Raw genomic sequence first — 17029 nt, 5'->3', positions numbered from 1 at the left:
CTCATAGGAGCAAATGCTCCCATTATACAAAATAATTAAAAAACAATTTTAAAAATGTCAATAAATTCTGACATAAATTTTTTGGTGTACATCGTGACATTCTTTGTTAGTGCATAAGTTTTTATGGAGAAACCATATTTTATGTGGCGTGTACAAAAAAGACAAAAAAGTGTCCTGTACGTAGTCGTGTTATAGCATCAAAATTTGTCTTTTTTACAGGAGCCACAAATTTTTTTAGTTTCTTTTGAAAACTTGTGCACGAACATAAAATGTGTAGATGTACATGAAAAAATTTACTTTAGAATTTTTTGACACTTTGAAATGTAGATTTACATAGTGGGAGCAAATGCTCCTATGAGCCAAAGTGAATATCCCATTCTTTGTCCTCTCAGCTTGCTGTGAGTTACTCACAGCCAGTCTGAATCTTATGAAAACAATCCATTAGTCTGAATATAAGGTCCAGCAGTAATTAAGAGGTGTGGTTGATAGAACAATAAAGGGTTGCTGCACTAAGAGGAGTACTAACTCTGATGAGCAGAGTGCCGTAAAGAAATTAAATGATACCTTGCACTCTGAAAACCGAAGATCAAGAACTGTCACTCAATTTGGTTCTGTTCACTAACTGAAAGACAGTGCAAAAGCTGCAAAAGCCTTTTCTCTGCGTTCCTTCTTCAATCACTAATTAAACCAAAGAACATCAACTGAACCGCCCAGTCTTTACAAATACATATTCGCATATTATAATAGTGGAAGCACTACAGACATGTTTAAAATACATAAAACAAACCAAACCGAACACATTCATGCTTTGTTAAGACATGCTACATATTAATTAAGAAACCTTAGTGTACTGAGATGCACATCCCGTACTCCCTGTTCTTCCGTCGCAGCAGCTTTCCCTCATCCGGCTCTCTCCAGGGCCGTCAACTGTCTGTAATTCATCAGTAGGTGTCAGATTTGTTTAAAGAGAAAAATATCGAGTGATGCCAGACGTAATGGAATGATCCAATCAGTAATCTGATGGACAGTTCATACCCATCCCTGCAGCAAAACGGGCTCAGGATCTCAAGTCTCATTTCCTTGCTGGGCTTGGATAGAACCCCCGAGGAAACCAGCAGGGGCATGGCGCGCTGCCGTGGTGCTGACCCCGTACACCCACCAATCGTTTCACCGTTTGAATGTGGTAGTGGGGCCAAGATCGAACAGAGGACGCGCTGGCAAAGGTCGAGATAATCATGTTCGCCGCCACTGTGCTCGCTAACCGAGAGAGAAGAGGTAAGGCCATAGAGGGAGAGGGGAGTAGAGGAGGAAGAGGTCAGGTGACGTACCTACGCACCGCCGCGCGTAACCGATGGTCGCCGCCGGACCTGTGTTCGACGTGGGTGTCTTTGTCCTCGGTGCTCCCTGCTCGCCATTTCATCTCCACGCCGGTGGCGCCGCTACCACCCTAACTCCCTCAGGTGGCGCGGTGGGCAGATCACCATTTTGGTGTTCATGTTGAGATGCACAATGATATGCTCACCAAAGTGACCATGCACGCCAAAATGCTTCCGATCCTCAAGTAAACGATGTTGGATACCAATATACAGTACCATATCCTGATATCCCACAACCTGGTTATAAGAGGAAATGGGAGATATAAATTCAGGAAAAATTACAGGAATGAGGAAGTACAATCAACTGCATTATTCATGGTGAGCAGAGTGGCCGGATCTATACATGACACCTTGACTAAACAATGCCAAGGACAATATAAGGTCACATAAACAATTAACCGATGCTTGCTGCAGCTATTTCTCTCAGCAATGCAGAATAAAACATATGTGAAGTGCAGTGTTTGATGCTGATACATTTTCACTTGGTAATGGCAACATGGAGAAGAGACTAAAGCAAGTCTTAGTGTTAGGCCATAGCTAAAGAACTCCATAAAATGCACCGGAGACATCAACATTCATGAACACCGAACAACCTGATGTTCACATAAGTATGAGGTTCCACTATTATTTTAATTTTAAGATCACATTAAAACATATTTTTAACACTCAAAATTTAAACAATCTTGAGGTTTTATGTAGATAGGTAATGCAGCCTACCTGGGTGAACAGACCATCCCCAGAAAATTATACATAATGGACTAATGGAAACTCAGATGGACAGAAACTGCATTGTTCATTTAGCAAGTCAAAGGTAGGTAATTATGTATCAAGAATAGAAGTGTACTTTCCATGTCTTCGGATCGTTTCAGTTCAATGCAGCTTTCCAGCATATAGAACGGCCACATGTAAAGTCCATGTAAAACTTTATCCCAAGATTAGCCTGGTTAGTACTGAGTACTATCAAGGAGACCAACAACCCATGGTAAAAGTACAATTCTGAATTGCATTCAAATGTAAATAGTACTTCACATGACTAAGAACATCTAATTTCTGAACAGAGCTGAAAATGTAAATCAAGAGCACCTTTACTGACCCCTGAACACATATGATTTCCTTAGATTTAAGTTTTATCTTTATGCAAAAGGCTCTCTAAAATCCCACAATTGCGAAAAGATATATGAGATGGCCATGCTATCACATTCTGAATGCTTGCCTACAAAGCACTGCTTAGAGGTGATGCTGCATATTGTTTGGCAGTAAAATTCTTCAACGAAATGGATGTCACGACATGTAGATCAATCTGGTAGATGATATTGGCAATCCGCTGGTGGTCTCATGATTGACGATGCTCATGTATCTGTATGAGCAATACCTGCAGCAGGAAACATTTACGGTTAATATTTAGACGAAACTAATTAATCCTTGTATATCAGAACCGTTTCTTTTATACATGGATACGTAACAGCTACGTACTCTATCAAGGACCATCAGAAAACTTTAATAATGAAGAAATTTTAAAAGCTTTAACACCCACAATTTTCCTTTAAAAATAATCCAAAAGTGCAATTAGGAAGCTGTCATGGAAAAATTATTTTCAAACAGCAAGTAATGGGTTTTAGGAATACTACCTCATAAGATGTGACCCAACTAAGAAGTAACCTTGCAATCAAACCCCTCGAACACTCGGTTTCCTGCAAGAATTGATAAAAGCTTAACCAGACATGCACAATAACAACAAATCCAACATTAGTACAAACGAGACGAATCACCTTAATGTTTCATTGCAAACACCTACAGATGGTGTCCTCGCTTGATTTCATGGTATGGCTTGCAAGTCATCTAGAGAAGATATTTTCCCAAGATTTCAACTGCATATTTAACATACACAAATCAAGCCAAACAGATTCATGCTTTGCTAAGGCATACTCCATATTAATCAAGAAACCTTGGTTTACTGAGATGCACATCCCGTACTCTACTCCGTTCTTCCCCAGCAGCAACTTTCCATCGTTCGGCTCTCTGCAACTCCACAACTGCACTGTAATTGATGAGTAGGTGTCGGATTGGTTGAAGAGAAAAAAAGTAGTGATGGTTGACGTAATGGAAGGATCCAATCGGTAATCGGATGGACAGTTTATACCCATCCCTGCAGCAAAACGGGCTCGGGACCTCGATTCTCATTTCCCTGTTGAGCATGAATAGAACCCCCAAGGAAGTGGATAGGGGCATGATCTGCTGCCCTTGTGCTAACCACTGGACCCCGTCGATCTTTTCACCATTTGAATGTGGTAGTGGAGCCACGCCGGCGAAGATCGAGATCCTCCGGTTCGCCCGCCGCTGCGCTCGGTAACGAGAGAGAAGAGGTGAGGCCAGAGAGAGAGAGGGAGGAGAGTAGAGGAGTAAAAATCAGGTACGTACGTACGCACCGCTGCGTGTAGCCGCTGGCCGCCGGCTCGCCGCCGTGGGCGTCTCCGTCGACGGTGCTCCCGGCTCGCTGTTCCACCTTCAGACCGATGGCGTCACCGCCACCCCAACTCCGTATGGCGCAGCGGCAAGATCGGCACGCATCACCGCGATGCCATGACCGGCTCGGAAGCTCGCCGGTCGACGTGCACCCGGATGGATACCCGAGGGAGGGAGTGAGCAGCCTCCGGCGGAGGGCCATTAGGGGCTGTTTTTTTTTACCAGGTCGGTGGAAATCAAAGAGAAAGAAGTGGAGTCGTGGAGAGCCTGGACTGTTCCATTGCCTCCTCGGCACCGCTTTGACCGAATTAAAAGGGACGGGAGGAAATTAGGAAGTGAAGGGAGGCAACCGGTAACTGATCAAAGGCAAAAACAGCGAGATTTTTTTTAATGAGTAATAATCGGGAGAGACAACCGGATACTCCCGGTTATGCAGCGTTTTGCATGTAAAGAAAAAGGGGGCAGTGAATTAACTCGCCCAGATCTACAGTACCAGGCAGCCATCTACAGTAACAAATCAGTGTGAAAATTAATTCCAAAAAATACCCAGAAAAACGTGGTTTCAGCAAAGAGGTGCGGCTTTTATATAGGTTCATGGTATGGCTTGCAAGTCATCTAGAGAAGATATTTTCCCAAGATTTCAACTGCATATTTAACATACACAAATCAAGCCAAACAGATTCATGCTTTGCTAAGGCATACTCCATATTAATCAAGAAACCTTGGTTTATCGAGATGCACATCCCGTACTCTACTCCGTTCTTCCCCAGCAGCAACTTTCCATCGTTCGGCTCTCTGCAACTCCACAACTGCCTGTAATTGATGAGTAGGTGTCAGATTGGTTGAAGAGAAAAAAAAGTAGTGATGGTTGACGTAATGGAAGGATCCAATCAGTAATCGGATGGACAGTTTATACCCATCCCTGCAGCAAAACGGGCTCAGGACCTCGATTCTCATTTCCCTGTTGAGCATGAATAGAACCCCCAAGGAAGTGGATAGGGGCATGATCTGCTGCCCTTGTGCTAACCCTGGACCCCGTCGATCTTTTCACCATTTGAATGTGGTAGTGGAGCCACGCCGGCGAAGATCGAGATCCTCCGGTTCGCCCGCCGCTGCGCTCGGTAACAGAGAGAGAAGAGGTGAGGCCAGAGAGAGAGAGGGAGGAGAGTAGAGGAGTAAAAATCAGGTACGTACGCACCGCTGCGTGTAGCCGCTGGCCGCCGGCTCGCCGCCGTGGGCGTCTCCGTCGACGGTGCTCCCGGCTCGCTGTTCCACCTTCAGACCGATGGCGTCACCGCCACCCCAACTCCGTATGGCGCAGCGGCAAGATCGGCACGCATCACCGCGATGCCATGACCGGCTTCGGAAGCTCGCCAGTCGACGTGCACCCAGATGGATACCTGAGGGAGGGGAGTGAGCAGCCTCCGGCGGAGGGCCATTAGGGGCTGTTTTTTTTTACCAGGTCGGTGGAAATCAAAGAGAAAGAAGTGGAGTCGTGGAGAGCACTGGACTGTTCCATTGCCTCCTCGGCACCGCTTTGACCGAATTAAAAGGGACGGGAGGAAATTAGGAAGTGAAGGGAGGCAACCGGTAGCGATCAAAGGCAAAAACAGCGAGATTTTTTTAATGAGTAATAATCGGAAGAGACAACCGGATACTCCCGGTTATGCAGCGTTTTGCATGTAAAGAAAAAGGGGGCAGTGAATTAACTCGCCCAGATCTACAGTACCAGGCAGCCATCTACAGTAACAAATCAGTGTGAAAATTAATTCCAAAAAATACCCAGAAAAACGTGGTTTCAGCAAAGAGGTGCGGCTTTTATATAGGTTATAATATAGAGATATCATAAGACTTTCCCTCGCATGTCCATCACTTGAGATGGAAGAATGCAACTCTTCTTTAACAAAGGTATAAAGATATCGTAGTCTATCTTTTGAAGTATCTTTTTCAACAGAGATATAGAGATGTCATAAGTACTCCATAGTGTCCGCATCATTTGAGATGCCGGTATGCTATATCAACAAGAGAAACTGATTCTCTTTCACATGCTATATCCACAAGAGAAACTATTCTTCCTCTTTTGTCTCTTTTAGTTAGCTCGGTTAGCATCTTTCTTGATGGTTTGTGAGTACAATTCCAATGTACTCACGGCTTTGTTCCTGGCTATTTACTTGGCCAGACTTGAAGGAACACGACGGATGAAGAAGGAGCTGAAGACGTCTATGCGAGCTAGGAACGTCTTCCCAGTCAGTTGCCTGTAGGGTTATGGCAGATGACTTGGGTACTAGCTATTGCTGAAGTGATGATGCTACTCTGATGTTTAGTTAGGCTCTTCGAGGCTATTATGTAAGTATTGGTCATGTGACCATGTTGTAATTTTCTTATTCCGCTTTGTAATAGATGGTGTAATTTGATATCAGTTCGGTTATGTGTTCACGGCGCACTGATCATGGGATCGTGAACTGTATACATAACAGGGAATTTCGGACAGCTAGTCCGGGGTCCCCACATCAAGCACAATGTTTCATGTAAGTAAAAGTAAATAAAGTAATAGCTAAAGTAAAGTAAACTAAGCAACTGAAATTAACTAAGTAAAAGTGGTAATGGTTTGTTTGTTTTGGATATTGAGTGCAAATAAGAAATAAAAGTATTTTCTATTTTCGGATTAAAATAGTGCTGTAAATAAAAAGCAAGATAAAAGTGGTGGAAAGGTGTTTCTTATAATTAAAATTGCTCCGGGATTCATGGGTTCACTTGACTATTCTCTCTTTTAAGTTATAGTGGACAATAACAATTTATCGATGATATATGAAGACAATAACTCTAACATGTATAAGATAAACATCCATATGGGCATCACGTCCTAACATAGAGATGATGCAACACATCTCTCTTACACTCCACAAGATAGGAATAAACTTCAAACAATCTTGTATTAAGAATTAATAGAACATAACTATAAGAACTTTGACATGATCTTTGAATATTAAATATGCTACCTTGAACAAACAAGATCATTACTTTTGTCACGTAATGAACATAGCACATGCATTCACTTTATCCCTAGTGAGATAGCAAGAGAAAAAGACAAAGCCACAATAGATCATGAATTTGTTGTCACTATTCAATCACTAAAACCATGCTATTCCATCTAACACACACATCACCCCACACACGTACTTGCATACAAGTTGGATCAGAACCAATACTTAAGAACGGGTACATAATATGCATCTATCAATACATCTGATACAAAGTATAGCAAAATTTCATAGTATCATATCATAGAATAAAGATCCACCACATAAGTATTATAAATAGGGTTAATTATTCGTTTGCCACTTGAGGCCACCATGTACTCAGTTTTGCCCTCAGTTGCGAATGGTGCTCAGTTTTGCCCCTAGTCTGTGCTCAAGGACTCGTGCCGTGAGTGTTACCATCTCCGTTAGGTCAATGTATTTGACTCAGCCCTTTCAGGTGGGACCAGGCGACAGGCGGAGACCAAGCTGTCCAGACCGCTGCTTGTGGGACCCAGTAGCGAGCCGTTGGGACATGGCTTGTGGGACCTAACATTAACCATTCATAAAATCAATGGTACGCGCTGCTGGAGCTCACAGCGTGAGCATATTCAGCCTAGCGGGGAACGCGCCGCCGGGGGATGGGGTTGGAGGCGAGCCCTGTTAGTAGCTAGGAGCCGGGCGCAAGCGACCGAGAGGGCGGCGTCGACGGGGAGCCACGCCGAAGGTGGAGGGCGCGACTGTCTTCTGCAGCTACCGGGGCCGTGGGCGGAGGCGTTGAGATCCCCTTCGGCTCCTGGCGGTCGCGAATCGAGCTCCATATGACTTCTTCTAGATCCCGCACCACCGGGAATTGAGATGTCGATCTGCCTCTGTGGAGAATCGATATGCCAATATTCATTTGTCCGCGGTGTCGGGCGGATGTTGTTCGGAGGATTTTGCGCACATCGAAAAACCATAACCGTCTATTCTACGTGTGCAGTGAGAAGGTGGTAAGAATCGGGGCAATTTCACTGTTTTCGTGGTCGAGATCGTTGAGCAGTACGGTTTATCTATTTTGCCCCTTTTGTGTTCATGCAGGTTAAATGTTCCTTCCTTTGGCTCGATGATCTGGCCCAGATGCTGATGAAGGAACTGCTATAAGAGCATGAAGAGACGGAGGTAGCTATTGAGCTAACGAAGTTAAACCAAAAGATTTGGAAGCTCGAACATGAATCAAAAATTTGCAATTACATTTGGACATTTTTTGTAGGTATGGTAATCTCATTGGGTGTAATGTTGTATAGAAAGGCATGCATTTGGGAGAAATTTGCAAGCTTGGTGTATGAAAAAAGAAATTCAGAATTTGATCAATGAAATGGAGCTGTGGTCCGCGTTTCCTTAAAAAAAGGAATAAAAAATTTGGGGTGTCGCTGGGATTCAAACTCAAGACCGCGTGGAATGGTGTCGTGAAGAGTTGCGCTGGTAATTGGTGGGGCGGATGGAAAGATGTTGAGAAGTAAGAGCAAATAAAATAAGGCTGACTCAGCAGGCTATACGAATTAAAATAGTGTTGTTTTGCTTAGGTGGATGAGAGAGAAGTGGCGAGAGAAGAGAGATGAGCTCTCATGCAAGAGCCAGCTCTTGCACGTGCTCCTAGGCACTTTGTGAGTATGTGTGGTGAGCCTTTTACACATAAAATTATCAATCCTTAAAATCAACTATTATACAAGTTAGCTATAAGCTGACTATAGTTGACCTTATAGCCAGCACCCGGCTGCACTATTGGAATTGCTCTAAAGGGAAGCAATCTATCTATACTTACTGGATGACTTAGTTTAGGTTTTAAATCGCATGTTTGTACTTCGGCCACACATTTTTCAACACACTTAAATGATCTTTGGGCAGCACAAACATTTTTCAACATGCTCACGTATATAACATTTCGTTGTATTGAAAATCGTGTTGTAGTTATGACACAATTCAATATCAGACCCACTTGTATTTTGGGCCGTATGTATAGGCTAGATATTTTAAAATGGACTAGATATGGATCAAAATGAGTGATGAGCGAATCTAAACACTAAAATTATATTAGATAACAAACACTTTTTTAAAGAGCTAAAAGTCTTGCCTTTTATTTAATTTTTATTGGTATGCAATTTACCAAAGGAAAAAATGTTTTCTATATTGAATTTGCTTTTTATTTAATTTTTCTTGTTTTTCTGAAACAATGTGGTACAGGAAATACTAAAGTCATTTCGGCACGAACACTTTTGAACACACATAATGACTTAGAATAGATAAATAAAGATGCACACGACTAAACGAGTACCACGATATTTTGTCGAGTTAAGCTATGTTGTATTTTGCGGGTTTAGCCCCCGAGCATTGCTTGCGAAGAATAAGACAAAGATATTTGTCATTACTATTTTTATTCCAACCACGCTATATTGCAGCAAAGCAAACCCCTCATTAAAAACCTTTCAGCCCCACTCGGTGCCCTGAAAGGAAAAGAGCGTCTGAAAACTTACGAGTTGTTCATATACAATGTATGTTTACATGATTACTTCTATATTGACTGCTTCCTTCTACACGTAAAAACGCCGCAGCTGTGCAACGTTTCACGGGTTCCCTTCATCTTGCATGGCTTCTTATATTTCAGTCGATATGATCCTCCTGGAATTGCTTCTGTGACGATACATGGTCCCAACCATGGCGATTCCAGCTTCTCGTGGCCATCTTGGTTGAGTCAAAGGACTAAATCTCCGACTTCAAAAGACCTGGGTCGTAACCGACGACTGTGGTAATTCTTGAGGTTCTGGTGATATGCGCTTACTCTTAATAACACCACATCTCTTGCTTCATCAGTTGCATCAACATCATCCTCGAGTGCCTTTTGCGAGGCCTCTTCGTCGTATTCCACAACTCTAGGGGAATTGTGTTCTATTTCTATCGGGAGTACTGCTTCAGCACCATGGACTAGAAAAAACGTAGTTTCTTGAGTTGTTGCGTTCAGTGCTGTTCGTAAGCTCCATAACATGGAGGGTAACTCGTCGACCCAGGCGTGTCTTGCTTTTTCGAGTGGTGCTAGCAGACATTTCTTGATGCCATTGCATATGAGGCCGTTTACTTTCTCGACATGGCCATTGGTTTGTGGATGTGCGACAGACACAAACTGCAGCTTGATGCCCACACCCTCACAATAATCCTTGAATTCTCAGGAGGTGAAGTTGCTACCGTTGTCCGTGACTATGCTGTTAGGAACGCCAAACCGAAAAACTATGCCTTTGATGAAATTTACTGCTGCCGTTGCATCTACCGAAGTTACTGGTTTTGCTTCAATCCACTTAGTAAACATGTCGACTGCTACGAGCAAATAGACGTGTCATCCTGGCTAAGACTTATGCAATTGTCCCACCATATCTCATCCCATTGGGCAAAAGGTCATGCCAAAGGTATTGGCATTAATTCAGCTGCTGGAGAATGAGGTTTGAACGCGAATCTATGGAAAGCTTCACAAGTACGCACGATCTCCTTCGCATCCTCTATGGCTGATAACCAGTAACAACCAGCTCGAAAAGCTTTGGCCGCGATTGCTCGACTGCTTGTGTGGTGGCCACATATCCCTTCGTGTATGTCCTTCAGTATGATTCGTCCTTCTTAGAGTGTAACACACCTCTGCAGGACACCCGATATGCTTCCTTTGTATAATTCTCCTTTAACCACTGTAAATGCCATAGATCACCGAATAAATCTTCGTGCTTCTACTGGATCTTCGAGTATTTCCTTCTTCGTGATATATGACAGATATGTTTGCATCCAAGGGATTTGTATCATCATCATCTCCTGTGGCTCTTCCTCTTCATCCGAAAACTGCGGTTTAGGGGCTGCTGCAGCCCCCGAGGCTTTCTTTGGTTTCTCTTTTTCTTCGACTGCTTCTGCACTACCAATTTCTTCGGCTTGGTTGACCTCTCACTAATTTCTTCCCAAATACTCCTGGTGGTATGGGCAGACATTGCGACCCGATGTTTGCCAGAACATCGGGTTCGTCATTGCTCAGTCTACTCACATGATTTACTTCACATCCGTCAAAGGTTTTCTCGAGTTTGTTGTATGCATCTCTGTATGCTATCATACTGTCAGTGATTGCATCACACTTGTTCATCACCTGTTGTGAAACCAGCTGGGAGTCGCCAAAGATTTTCAGGCGGGTAGCACCGCATGCCTTTGCCATCTTCATCCCATGGATAAGAGCTTCATATTGTGCTTCATTGTTTGACGCGTTGGGGGAAAGTCATCCATAGTATGTACTTCATCTTGTCACCTTGCGGGGAAACAAGTATCACGTCTGCTCCTACTCCTTCTACTCTTTTGGACCCATCGAAATTCATATGCCAAGTACTCGACAAATCTGGCAGTCCTATGTTTTGGAGTTCCATCCACTCCGCGACAAAGTCCGGCAGAATTTGCGACTTGATTGCTTTTATTTTTTCATATGTGATGTCCCGAGGGGAAAGTTCTATTCCCCAAAGGGAGACACGTCATATAGCTTCTGGATTGTTCAAAATATTCGAGAGGGGCGCCTCGTTAACTACTACTATCGAATGTGCCAAAAAGTAATTCTTTAGCTTTCTTGCTGACATGAAGACTCCATATGCTAGCTTCTGATAATGCTGGTAGCGCTGCTTGGATGGGGATAAAACTTCGCTATGGAAATATACTGGACGTTGGACTCCATGAATCTTTCCTTCCTCTTCCCGCTCTACCACGAGAACTGTGCTGACCACCTGAGGTGTGGCCGCAATGTACAACAACAGGGGTTCTTTTTCTCGTGGCGCCACCAGTACTGGTGGTGTCAAAATAGTGCGCTTCAGGTGCTCAAAGGCCTTGTCTGCTTCCCCGTTCCACTCGAACTTTTCACCTTGTTTTTTTTTCTCCTAACGTTGCGACGAATCTGCTTAGAGCTGCGACTCGCCCAGTTAACTGTTGTATCTCCTTGAGCTTGGTTGGTTTCCTCATCGTCAGAATAGCTTGTATTTTCTCTGGATTTGCCTCAATTCCTCTGGCTAACACCAAGTATCCGAGGAGTTCTCCCGCAAGAACACCAAAGGAACATTTTGTCGAGTTCAGCTTGATGCGGAACTTGTCGAGACTATCAAATGTCTCTCGAAGATCGTCGATGAGGGATAACCCTTTTTTTGTTGTGATGACAACGTCATCAATGTATACTTGAACATTTTTGCCAATTTGCGTGGCAAGGCACTTCTGCATCATCCTCTGATACGTTGCTCGCACGTTCTTCAACCCGAAGGGCATTTCTCTATAACAGAATACGCCGTACGGGGTTATAAAAGCTGTTTTGACTTTATCTTCTTCTTTTTGGCAGATCTGGTTATAACCAGAATACGTATCCAGGAAGGAAAGACGTTCACAACCTACCGTGGAGTCGATGATTTGATCGAGCCTTGGGAGGGGGAAGTGATCCTTTGGACAATGTTTATTGAGACACATGAAGTCGATGCACATGCGAAGGACCTTAGTGTTTTTCTTCGGGACCAACATTAGGTTAGCGACCCAAGTGGCCTTAGTCTTTAGTTCTTTGATAAAACCAGCTTCCCCGAGTCAATGGATTTCAGATAACATAGCTTTGCGGGTTGGCTTGGAAAAACGCCGCAAAGGTTGTCGAATTGGTCTGGCTCTTGGATCCAGATTGAGTGCGTGACCGGCAAGTTCCTTGGGTACTCCTGGCATGTCAGCTGGGCACCATGCAAAGATTTCCTAGCGCTCACGGAGGAACTCGACGAGCGCGCTTTCCTATGCGCTATCCTAGTTGGTTGCGATGGATGTTGTATTTTTAGGATCTATCGGGTGAATCTGCACTTCCTTGGAGTCCTTGGAGGTGTCGAAAGCTTGCTCTTGCAAGGATCTACCTCCATCTGGTAGGACATCGTGATTGGTAGTCAGCTTAGTTGCCTCATACTTAGCTTGCATTCCGAATGACTCGGAAAGTTTGTGAAAATCTCCGTCGCACTTATCAGACAGGGCAAAGCTTCCCTTAACCGTTATTGGGCCCTTAGGTCCAGGGATCCTCCATACCAGATATGTATAATGCGGCACTGCCATGGATCTGGCATATGCGGGTCGTCCCAAGAGTGTGTGATATTGTGACGGCCAATCTATCACCTCAAACTCAAGCTTTTCCTTCCTGAAGTTCTCTTTGGTTCCGAACAGCACGTCGAGTGCTATTATGCCCAAGGGATAAGTTGGTTTCTCCGGTGTGATGCCATGAAAACATGTGTCTGTTAGCGCCAGGTTAGCCAATGAGATGTTCATCTTCCTTAACGTATCCGCATAAATGAGATTTATGCTGCTTCCTCCATCAATGAATATGCGAGAGACATCGTATCCTTCAATAAATGCTGGTAACACCATTGCTGAGTGCCCTGGTGATACGTCTCCGACGTATCGATAATTTCTTATGTTCCATGCCACATTATTGATGATATCTACATGTTTTATGCATACTTTATGTCATTATTATGCGTTTTCCGGAACTAACCTATTGACGAGATGCCGAAGGGCCGATTGCTTGTTTTCTGCTGTTTTTGGTTTCAGAAATCCTAGTAAGCAAATATTCTCGGAATCGGACGAAATCAACGCCCGAGATCTTAGGATCGGACGAAGCTTCCGGAACACCCGAGAGAGGCTAGAGGGGGCCACGGGCCACCGCACGCCGAGGCTGGCGCGACCGGGGGTGTGGGCCGCGCCCCCCTACTGTGTCACCGCCTCGTCGACCTTCCGACTCCGCCTCTTCGCCTATTTAAAGGTCCCTGACCTAAAACCTCGATACGGAAAAGAGCCACGGTACGAGAAACCTTCCAGAGCCGCCGCCATCGCGAAGCCAAGATCTGGGGGACAGGAGTCTCTGTTCCGGCACGCCGCCGGGACGGGGAAGTGCCCCGGAAGGCTCCTCCATCGACACCACCGCCGTCTTCATCAACGCTGCTGTCTCCCATGAGGAGGGAGTAGTTCTCCATCGAGGCTCAAGGGTTGTACCGGTAGCTATGTGGTTCATCTCTCTCCTATGTGCTTCAATACAATAATCTCATGAGCTGCCTTACATGATTGAGATTCATATGATGATGCTTGTAATCTAGATGTCATTATGCTAGTCAAGTGGGTTTTACTTATGTGATCTCCGGAGACTCCTTGTCCCACGTGTGTAAAGGTGATAGTGTGTGCACCGTGTGGGTCTCTTAGGCTATATTTCACAGAATACTTATTCAACTGTTATGAATGGCATAGTGAAGTGCTTATTTATATCTCTTTATGATTGCAATATGTTTTGTATCACAATTTATCTGTGTGCTACTCTAGTGATGTTATTAAAGTAGTTTATTCCTCCCGCACGGTGTAATGGTGACGAGTGTGTGCATCGTGTAGTACTTGGCGTAGGCTATGATTGTGATCTCTTGTAGATTATGAAGTTAACTATTGCTATGATGGTATTGATGTGATCTATGCCTCCTTTCGTAGCGTGAAGGTGACAGTGTGCATGCTATGTTAGTACTTGGTTTGGTTATGTTGATCTGTCATGCACTCTAAGGTTATTTAAACATGAACATCGAATATTGTGGAGCTTGTTAACTCCGGCATTGAGGGTTCGTGTAATCCTACACGATTAGTGGTGTTCATCATCCAACAAGAGGGTGTAGAGTCTAGCATCTATCTATTTATTCTGTTATGTGATCAATGTTGAGAGTGTCCACTAGTGAAAGTATGATCCCTAGGCCTTGTTCCTAAATATCGCTATCGCTGCTTGTTTCTTGTTTCTTGCATCTTTACTTCCTGCAATATTAATACCATCAACCGCACGCCGATCCGGGCAAAGCACTTTTCCGGTGCCGTTACTACTGCTCATATTTATTCATACCACACTGTATTTCACTATCTCTTCGCCGAACTAGTGCACCTATTAGGTGTGTTGGGGACACAAGAGACTTCTTGCTTTGTGGTTGCGGGGTTGCATGAGAGGGGTATGTTTGACCTCTTCCTCCCCGAGTTCGATAAACCTTGGGTGATCCACTTAAGGGAAACTTGCTCTGCTGTTCTACAAACCTCTGCTCTTGGAGGCCCAACACTTGTCTACAAGAATAGAAGCACACGTAGACATCAAGCACTTTTACTGGCGCCGTTGCCGGGGAGGAAAGGTAAAAGGTACTCACACTCCGGATCTCGGCTACTAAGCACTTTTCCGTCACCGTTGTAAGTACTCGAAGCTATTTCCTTTAGATCCTGCAATTGCATCTTTTTGTTTCTTGTTTACACTAGTTTGGCATAATGGACAACAATGAGCTTCTTATTCTATTTCCTGATTTAAGACATGGATGGTTTGATGCGAAAATTAAAAAACCTATGGAACATATTAGTATGAACACTTTGAATACCATTGTTGCTAATGATATGGAAAGTTCTAAGCTTGGGGAAGCTGGCTTTGATGAGCATGATATTTTTAGTCCCCCAAGCATTGAGGAGAAAATTTACTTTGATGATACTTTGCCTCCTATTTATAATGATTATAATGATATTGGTCTTTTAGTACCGCTTGTTATGGAGGATAAATTTGATTATGATTACAATATGCCTCCTATATTTGATGATGAGAATAATAATGATAGCTACTTTGTTGAATTTGCTCCCACTACAACTAATAAAATTGATTATGCTTATGTGGAGGGTAATGATACTTTTATGCATGTGACTCGATAAGAATGCTTTATGTGATAGTTATATTGTTGAGTTTGCTCATGATGCTACTGGATAGTTATTATGAGAGAGGAAAATATGGTTGTAGAAGTTTTCATGTTACTAAAACACCTCTCTATATGCTGAAAACTTTGAAGTTACACTTGTTTTATCTTTCTATGCTTGTTGCATCATGCTTCATGAATTTGTTTATTTACAAGATTCCTATGCATAGGAAGCATGTTAGGCTTAAATGTGTTTTGAATTTGCCTCTTGATGCTCTCTTTTTCTTCAACTACTATTTCTTGCGAGTGCATCATTAAAACTGCTCGAGCCCATCTTAATGGCTATAAAGAAAGAACTTCTTGGGAGATAACCCATGTGTTTATTTTGCTACAGTACTTTTGCTTTATATTTGAGTCTTGGAAGTTGTTACTACTGTAGCAACCTCTCCTTATCTTTATTTTATTGCATTGTTGTGTCAAGTAAAGTCTTTGATAGTAAGGGTTGATACTAGATTTGGATTGCTGCGCGAGAACAGATTTCTTGCTGCCACGAATTTGAGCAGTAGTTCTCCGTAGGTAACTCAAGAAAATTATGCCAATTTACGTGAGTGATCCTCAGATATGTACGCAACTTTCATTCAATTTGGGAATTTTTATCTGAGCAAGTCTGGTGCCTCATTAAAATTCGTCTTTACGGACTATTCTGTTTTGACAGATTCTGCCTTTTATTTCGCATTGCCTCTTTCACTGTGTTGGATGGATTTCTTTGTTCCATTACCTTCCAGTAGCTTTGGGCAATGTCCGAAGTGTTAAGAATGATTGTGTCACCTCTGTACATGTGAATTTTTGATTATGCACTAACCCTCTAATGAGTTTGTTTTGAGTTTGGTGTGGAGGAAGTTTTCAAGGATCAAGAGAGGAGGATGATATACTATGATCAAGAAGAGTGAAGAGTCTAAGCTTGGGGATGCCCCCATGGTTCATCCCTGCATATTTCAAGAAGACTCAAGCATCTAAGCTTGGGGATGCCCAAGGCATCCCCTTCTTCATCGACAAACTTATCGAGTTCACTTCTCTTGAAACTATATTTTTATTCGGTCACATCTTATGTACTTTACTTGGAGCGTCTCGTGTGCTTTTATTTTCGTTTTGTTGTTTTCATTCTCGAATAAATACATGCTTGTGTGGGAGAGAGACACGCTCCGTTGGTTCATATGAACACATGTGTTCTTAGCTTCACTTTTAATGTTCATGGCGAAGGTTGAAGCTGCTTCGTTAATTGTTATATGGTTGGAAACGGGAAATGCTACATGTGGTAATTGATAAAATGTCTTGGATAATTTGATACTTGGCAATTGTTGTGCTCATGTTTAAGCTCTTGCATCATATACTTTGCATCTATTAATGAAGAAATACATAGAGCTTGCTAAAATTTGGTTTG

General features: G+C 43.3%; 2 long non-coding RNA genes across 2 annotated transcripts; both read right to left on the bottom strand.

Moving 5' to 3' along the window:
* Nucleotides 1–545: 545 nt before the first annotated feature.
* LOC124682123 lies at nucleotides 546–1612 on the bottom strand. The gene is made up of 3 exons (XR_006996162.1): nucleotides 1329–1612; nucleotides 1036–1248; nucleotides 546–931 (listed from the first exon to the last, which is right to left on the bottom strand). It is a non-coding gene; the product is annotated as an uncharacterized LOC124682123 (long non-coding RNA).
* A 967-nt stretch (nucleotides 1613–2579) lies between these two features.
* LOC124682122 lies at nucleotides 2580–3413 on the bottom strand. The gene is made up of 4 exons (XR_006996161.1): nucleotides 3322–3413; nucleotides 3146–3244; nucleotides 3005–3067; nucleotides 2580–2748 (listed from the first exon to the last, which is right to left on the bottom strand). It is a non-coding gene; the product is annotated as an uncharacterized LOC124682122 (long non-coding RNA).
* Between the last annotated feature and the right edge of the window lie 13616 nt (nucleotides 3414–17029).

This window comes from Lolium rigidum, unplaced genomic scaffold, assembly GCF_022539505.1.
Source record: "Lolium rigidum isolate FL_2022 unplaced genomic scaffold, APGP_CSIRO_Lrig_0.1 contig_6837_1, whole genome shotgun sequence".
Lineage (NCBI taxonomy): Eukaryota > Viridiplantae > Streptophyta > Magnoliopsida > Poales > Poaceae > Lolium > Lolium rigidum.
Note: the sequence above shows the minus strand (reverse complement) of the source record. Positions and strands in the feature narration are given on the sequence as shown.